The sequence below is a fragment of the Sebastes fasciatus genome, chromosome 20 (assembly GCF_043250625.1).
Source record: "Sebastes fasciatus isolate fSebFas1 chromosome 20, fSebFas1.pri, whole genome shotgun sequence".
NCBI lineage: Eukaryota > Metazoa > Chordata > Actinopteri > Perciformes > Sebastidae > Sebastes > Sebastes fasciatus.
In genome coordinates this window covers 4,713,694-4,722,139 of record NC_133814.1, presented here as the reverse complement: position 1 = coordinate 4,722,139, position 8,446 = coordinate 4,713,694, and the positions used below count along the sequence as shown (strand labels likewise).

The 8,446-nt window shown below is 41.6% G+C and overlaps 1 long non-coding RNA gene across 1 annotated transcript in view; it reads left to right on the top strand.

Moving 5' to 3' along the window:
* Positions 1 to 1,434: 1,434 nt before the first annotated feature.
* LOC141758696 (uncharacterized) overlaps positions 1,435 to 8,446 on the top strand; it is a 56,005-nt gene continuing 48,993 nt past the window's right edge. The window contains exon 1 of the long non-coding RNA XR_012591921.1: positions 1,435 to 1,559. This is a non-coding gene — a long non-coding RNA (uncharacterized LOC141758696). The remainder of the gene's footprint in view (positions 1,560 to 8,446) is intronic.

The window sequence follows — 8,446 nt, the reverse complement described above, 5'->3', positions numbered from 1 at the left end:
TGAAATAAATGAATGAATAATAAATAATAAGTGAATAATAAATAACCTTACAATCAAGTTCAACTGAGGTTGTAGCAGGGCTTGAACCTGAACGCCCCAGGTAAGTTGCGCACATCGCTACAAATACTAGATAAGGACATTAAACATGTTGCAACATATTCATTCTGCTTACCCACATAACAGGAAGTGCCAAGCAAGTGTTAAATATCCCTTAAAGGGACTGTTTGTAAAAATCAGAAATTGCTTGTCAACAGCGACACCTGTGGCCGTTAAGTCAACTAAAGTCAGCGTCCTGTTGCTCGCGCTAAATAGACTTGAACGAGCATCGCTCAAAACAGTGAGGCAACACACGTCAGCTAAAACCACAATATCACTCTATATATCACCTGCTTGGCAGTAATGTTAGCTGACCAGACGAAGGTCTCTCCACGGATCAATGCTGATCCTAGTGTTGGCTTTTCCTGCCTCAGCCTTCCAACCGCGGCCTGAGGGAACAGGGGAGACACCGGAGTTTTGGTCGGAGACGATAACGTTTCTTGCTGCGGAGCCCCGTCACTTCACAAGACACGGGAAACCTCTGTTGGTCTGGAGGAGCTGCAGAATTTATTTCTGCACAAACGTCCACTTTCACTAGATATTCTCAGAGCTAAACTAACTCTTCTGCAATGTGGAGTGAGCGCTCACGCACATGAGAGGTGGAGCGAAAGAGTGAGAACGAGCGCGGTGTGTGAGTGAAGGCAAGCTGACAGAGGAGCAGAGTTCAGCAGAGACTCCGGCCCTGGAGACCAAAGCTACGGTCTCCCCCGCGTCCTCCGACCGCGGCCAACACTGTTTTGCATGACGGGTTGGAGTCTTGTCTGAACAGCGTAGCAACGAGCGAGCGGGCATGGGACACCGAACCGCAATGATTTATACGTGTAAGAAGTTACAAACAGTCCCTTTAAAGATGCTAAATACGGGATTGGGAGCATTTCTACGGCTCTCAACGGCTTTCAACATGGCGACGGCGAGCAGGTGGCTGGTGCTTACAGCGCTAATGTAACAGTGCACAGAATGATGTCACACAGGCTCAATCTGGTGCGACACAATTAATTAAGATGTTCTGCAAAATGTAAAAATAACTTTAGGTTAACATCGCTACACAGCGTATTCTGCTTCTGTAACCAAGTCTAAATATGCCTCTAACAATAACTAAAAAAAATAAATCTCAAGGTCTGGGATTACCACAGTAAATCTTAGTGATATCCTGGTTCGAGGATAAAGACAATGTATTTACACTGAATATCTAATTGGTCTTTGGCTGTAGATAATGATTGACTTCACTCAGAGAAATAATACACAAACATGTGATAATTCTTTTTCTGTACCAATATTATTGAAAATTTCCACAATCAACCCCCAACATTAACTCAGAATGAAAAATAATAACAATAAATAAAATTAAAATAAAAAATCTAGCCAGAAGATGTTGAAGTTTTGCTGCAGCTTTAGTCTCTTAATTTAGTTGTGCACAACTACAGTCCTTATTTTAGTTTAGTCCAAAAGTCATTTTAGAGGTGGTCTTCCCAATCCCAAATGATGGAAAGATCTTACTGGTGTAATCGTAGGAATGAAAGCCAAGTCCTGCTCAGACCTGGAGTCCAGAATCCAGATCTGCAATCCAGCAGCCACGGTCGCTCCTGGCTTTAGGAGTCTATGTAGAGTGGAACCGCTCCTCTCCTCCTTCACACCACCACACCTCTCTCAATGTCAGGGCTATTTCAACACAATAAAGTTTTCAGACACCACGTTGTAATATCCCCAGGTCTGGATCTTATGTTCCTTTTCTTACAGAGAGCTAACTTATCGTCTTCTCCCTCTACAGCATGCAGCGAAAAGAAAACACACTGCGCAGCTCTTAGCTACAAACAGGCTAGACTCCAACACATTACACCTTCATACATGTGAGCTAAAAGTCAAACTTAACCACGGTAAACTCATTAAACACTGGCCACAGAACTATAAAATCTTAAATAATAGTATGCAACAACAGTTAGCATAAATGTCATACACTGAAAGACAACACACACACACACACACACACACACACACACTCTCTATCTCCAAGACGAGCTGTGCGGCTAATCTGAGCGTTTGTATTCACTACATTGTACGGTAACATTTAGTTTTAAACTAAAAAAATGACAGTTAAACAAGAAATATGAGCTTACCTATTTCAACAGAATAAAGTTTTCAGACACCACGTTGTAATATCCCCAGGTCTGGCTCTTATGTTCCTTTTCGTACAGAGAGCTAGCTTCTCGTCTTCTCCCTCTACAGCGAGCAGCGAAAAGAAAACACACCGCGCTGCGCAGCTGCCACCTAGAGGTCATTACCACCAAGCGTTTGCCAACTGCTGCAAAATGTTGAAAACAAATGACTCAAGCAAAACAAAGTGGCTTAGCCTGGTCTATCTGTGTCTGATTAGGCAGTGAAATAGAAAACTCATAAATCAATTCAACACCTTTCTTCCAAACTTAAATTCAAGCGAGCTTGTAAAATTAAACTACATGTCACATTATGATAATTATGATTATGATGATAATGTTGATGAAGATTTTGGGTGGGTTACACTTTCATCTTGTACACATTCTCATTATCTCACTTATTCACAATAAACAATTACAACATGCCAGAAATGCACAAAAATCAATCTTTAAAATCTTCTTTCGAGGCTAATATGTCTCATTGATTTCCATACAGATAATCTTTGCTCAGCATAACACCATATTTCTTAATAAACCGTCATACAAGAGGCAACAAAGCATAGAGAAGCTCAGATTGCACCCACACAGAGGGAGAGCAACTTCATTCAGCTGCTACTAATGAAAAAAGATAGCATATTTATAGTATTATGAGGTATTTATGGCAGTGTGAGAGAGAAAGCGTTTCTCTTTTTCAAATTCAGATTCAGACAACTTTATTTATCCCAGAAGGGCAATTCAGTTTTACAATCTACCAGGACCATACAGAAATTCACAGACAGCAGCAATCAGCAATATGTCAGAGACAATAAGTGAATATATAAATAAATCTGTACATGGGCAGAGGTGCACACTGGCACCTCGTGCATATGACTCACACAAGGACCAGGCGAAGAATACAAAAGTCGAATGTTAAAAGCTGCAGTAGGTAGAAATGGAGCAAATATGACTTTAAAAAGATATTTAACAAAATAAGGCATTCATTCAAAAAGACAACACTTAGCAGCCTGATAGTGGAAGGAATGAAGGACTTAGGGTAGCGGTTTGTTGTCCTAGGGAGCGCTTTGTAGCGCCGGCCTGAAGGGCATTAAAGTGAATTCACTGGACAGGATGTGATTGGATTTGCTTATAATTCCTTTTGCTTTCTGGGCTACGTGTTTTTCCCAGAGGGAGCACAAGTCTCTCTGCTGGACTCTGAATATCTTGGAGCAAACCTGAACGATAATATTGAGACTATTCCTGTTCTTCACAGACAACCCATTAACGCAACAAATAAAGGAAAAAGTTAAAAGACTTTCAATAAATGACTGATAAAAAATCCTTAAGATAGTGTTACAGACTTTAAGCTTCCGCAGCAGGTGCATTCTTTGTTGTCCACGCTTGACTATCGACTCTGTGTTCACATTGAGCTATAACTGGGAGTCGAACAAGGTTCCCAGATAGGGACATAATGAACCTAATGCGGGACATTTTTTTGCATTTCAGACTTGTGGAATATATTTGGATATGAAGCCGATACATTAAATCCACACCCAGTACCACTCTGAAATCCCCAGGATGTGTCCTAATCAAACCAAAAAAAAAAAAAAATGCAGATATCACACTCGTAAAAGAAATGGTAGACATATCAGTACTCTAATGCCAAGTTCTCTAAAGTCTGTTAAAAGGCTTAATAAATGTAGGAAACCATGTGAGATAAATAAATGCATAAGCTAAAATTTCATGAATCTGCTGTGGATTGCAAAGTTAAAATGTTAAACTGTTCAAATGTTTTCATTGCACTATACAGAGGAACACATATGACCGTAACCGGCACCGGGCGTACTTCAAGCCAATACATCAAACCTTGAGTCAACTCATGAAACCTGAACCTGCATAGAACCATTGCTTACCACACACTGCATTATGGATAAAAATGGAATAACCTTAACCTGTAATGCATAACTAATACCTAAAACCCTATAAATAACCATTGTTTTGCACAATTCATGCTGTCCCAATTTAAGCAAATCTGTCCCACTTTTTGAAATCATATTTCCTAAAGTTTGACAATAGAAAAATTGATCAAAATAACAAAGATAGAGTAAATTTACACCATATTATACTATTTTTGGATGAACAAACACATCATAAACATATCCTGATAACAACTAGCAGGATTGTTTTATTCACAAGAAATGTATACCCTTAACATTAAGTTTGTCTAAACACTATGCCCTAATCTATGACTGGACATTAGAGATGTCATGTGATTTTGATCACGTGACACCACAGCTTACGTTAACCAATAATTTGATTAGCTTTTATTTCTTTGAGGAACACCTACCCACTCGAGCTTAGGTGTCCCACATTACGGCAAATTACCAAAAATGTCAACATCCATGTCATATATAGTGCTAGCTTTGGGTTTATCGTTATTTTTCTTCAGTCTTTTACTTAGGCTAAATAACTCCACGTGATTTCCACCTGCGTTGGAGCAGACCACTGTTGTGAAGCGTCAGTAAATGAGCTCTCATCACCTTTAAATATCACTCTTCGTGCTTCCATGCCGATTGCCTCTTTCCTCTCCTCCTCCTCCTCCTCCTCCTCCTTCCCCTTGCTCTCCACTTGTCATTTTCTCTTCTGCGGTCACAGCCAGCATCATGGACAAATCATCTCATTAGCATGTTCTGCTAATTGCCACGGATTCCTTCTGCTTAGTTGCTACTCGTTTGTGGCGGGTCCAGTGTCAAAGGTTGCTAATTATCACAGAGTGAAGTCGCCTCACATGGTGTGATCTGCCAGCATCATCTCTCGCCCCCCTCTGCCTTCTCAGCCTTCTCAGCCTTCTGCTACTTTTCACTTTAGCTGCTCGTTCACTTTTAGAGCAGGACGGGAAATAGCAGGAGATAGCAGTATAAAAAAGGTGAGTGCTGCTGCCTCTCGTTTTCAAAGCAAAGCGCCTGGAAAAGAAATGATTACACACATACAGTAAGCCTAAAGGCACTATTTGGCACAAGCTGCACTGTAAGAGCTGATGCTTAGGTTCCGCGCTCGCATGTCACAGTTCAGTCTACAGTTATTTCTCATGGGCTTGTGCAGGGCTGGCTCTAGCCCTTTTGATGCCCCAGACGAAATTCGGATTTTGAGCAACCCCGACCCCCCCACCGCCACCGGCGCCGCTCTCAGCCCTAGCCCCGTAAACCACAAAACACATCAGACATCGCAATGGTTTTAAGAGAAAAATGAAGTTTCTTTTCAGAAATTACTATATTTACTTCAACCGAACCTGCCTGATTTTGGCCACCGGCTCATCAGGATGTAATTTAATCATTCACACACACTCACACACCGATGGCACAGCCTTTGGGAGCAATTTGAGGTTCAGTATCATGCCCACTGCAGCAGACGGGGATCGAACCGTCGATCTTCCAATTAGTGGAAGGACCCGCTCTAACTCCTGAGACACAGCCGCCCCAACAAATCATCTCATTAATTTCCTCCCCATTAGCCCGGTATCATGCCTGATAAATACCGCGCCACGATAGGCTTGAACAGTGAGATGGCTTCAATTAATTTGTTGTCCTGGTTCTCTCCTGCTGCCAGTTCATTAGTTTTTATTTCATTTTTATTAACTTCCTCTCAATTCAGACCTGCCACTCCTCACCGGAAACCAGTAGTCACTCTCAGAGGGCCCGTTTCCATCTGCCATTAACATGCAATATATGTCTGAAAATCTTATCTGGATAAGGAAAAAGGCGTATTAATGCTCATTGTAAATGCACTCAGAACGCATTGTGATCAGAAGGCAGTGTGACTCGAACTGTAATTGGATCTCAGTCTGGTGTAAAGGTAATCCCTACAGCACGACCACATTATTAAAGTCACAGTGGAATGAATAATACATTTCCCAAGTTCTAATCCTTTATCTTCAATCACATGCATGATATGTGTCAAAAAATAAGTTGTGTGTATATCAGCTCCATCAGACCCCCGTTCCTGCCTCCTCTCATTATTTCCCCCATGATATAACTGCTCCACTGAATGTGTACGGTAGTCATGACTGTCTGCAAGTTGCAGCTGTAAGCTTCAACCATAGACTGTATACAAAGCAGTGGACTATAGCTCCGGGTCTGAGAAGTGAAGCCAATGCTGAAGTGCCTTTAACTTGCATTCTTCGTAATAGCCAGCAGGGGGCGACTCCTCTGGTTGCTAAAAGAAGTCTGATTGTATAGAAGTCTATGAGAAAATGAGCCTACTTCTCACTTGATTTATTACCTCAGTAAACATTGTTAACATGAGTTTATGGTCCCAATCGCTAGTTTCAAGTCTTCTTCAATACAGCATGATGTTCATTTAGTAAATTATGGTCCCATGTAGAGTCAGATAGACCATAAAGCAGGGGATGCTTTAGGGCGTGGCTACCTTGTGATTGACAGGTTGCTACCACGGCGTTGTTCGGTCTGGGAGTGTTCTGTGGTTTTGTCTTAGAACTTTAACCCTTTCACAGTGTGTTTTCAGTTCATAAAAGTCATCTTTTTGGTCACCTGAAAATGTCTTATTCAGCATTTGGTTGTGCTTAGCTCCACCCTCTCGTGTCACTTCTGGTTGCAAAAAACCAAGATGGCGACGGCCCAAAAATGAAGATGACGACGGACAAAATGCCGAACTCAAGGCTTCAAAACAGTAGTCCATAAACGTCGTCACGGTGACTATACGTCTACTTTTTATATGCAATATATGATATAAAGATGGACGACATGACAGCTCCCCAAAAGTGAAGCCAAAACATCTCGTTCAGGCCAGTGTGTGTGATACCGTGGCTCCATCAGGCCCCCGATCACTACTGCGCAGACTCTGGCTCAAAATGATATCGAAGTCCCGGGATATTTTGGCTTCACTTTTGTACAGTGGGAGGAAGTGGAGACGCGTCATCCATCTATATATATATATATACAGTCTACGGCCTCAACAAAGGGCCAAGTAAAGTTTTATCCCAATCTGCTGAGTCTACTCGGACTCATTTTGCCTACACTTGTACGCATACTTCCCCTCTCCGTGACACTTTGATATCTGAGTTAGGATCTGTGCTGATGGAAGCTGACCACATATCACTGCAGCTACAGTGCTAACAGTGAAAGTTGTAAGGTCAGTCACTCCACATGACTCCATTTTAATGGAGTGTAAAGCCAAAGTCATCTCTCAGATCCTATCTCACTGATAGATCTCATCTCGTCTGGAGCACTCGCTCCGGGTGGCACAATCTGATCAACAGTTGTAAATTACTTCTCCCTGTAACCGCTTTGCTCTCTTCCTGCCTTTATCCTCCTCGCATCAGTTGGTGATTCACTACATTTCCCATAATGCTTTTTTAATGATTCTACTTGGATAACACGGCATGGAATTGTTACTTCTAATCAAGATACCTATACTATATTTGCCTATTTTGTACTTACAATTGACATATCAGCATTTATATGTCCTCATATAGAAGCCAATACACATGTAATATTATACCAAAGGGTGCTTTTCAATTGACCCTTCGCTAAGTCCCGCCCTTGGAACGCAGACTGGCCAATCATCATTGGCCGGCTCCTACCAGGGTCAGACAACTATATGGCCCTGTTCCTATAGACTCTCATGCTATCGTTTCAGATTTTCTTCATTTTCGGACGTTTTTTTTAGAGTTTTGAGCTCGTCATGGTTAAAAGTTGTGCCTGGGGCACGTGTAATAGTGATACTCGTTACCCGGAGAGGTTCTAAAACGTTACGTTTAAACTAGGGCTGTCAAGGTTAAAGCAATAATAACGTGTTAACGCAAATCCGTTTTAACATCACTCATTTCTTTAACATATTAACGCATCTTGTGATTTTTGGGTTGTAGCAGGCTCAGTTTTAAAGCTCGAGAGAAGACACTGCCATACTATGAAACTAAGAAACCTAAGGAATCCATTGTCACCAACCATGTCATACTAGTTTGTCAGGAAGGGAGGCTAAATAACGCTCCAAACTTTACGCTAAATTTTGGCATGGAAAAAAATGGCATGGACATTTTCAAAGGGGTCCCTTGACCTCTGACCTCAATATATGTGATGGGTTCTATGGGTACCCACGAGTCTCCCCTTTACAGACACGCCCACTTTATGTGGGTATGATTTGAGCATATTTGTTATGCTAAATGCAGTACCTGTGAGGGTTTCTGTACAATATTTGTCATTGTTTTG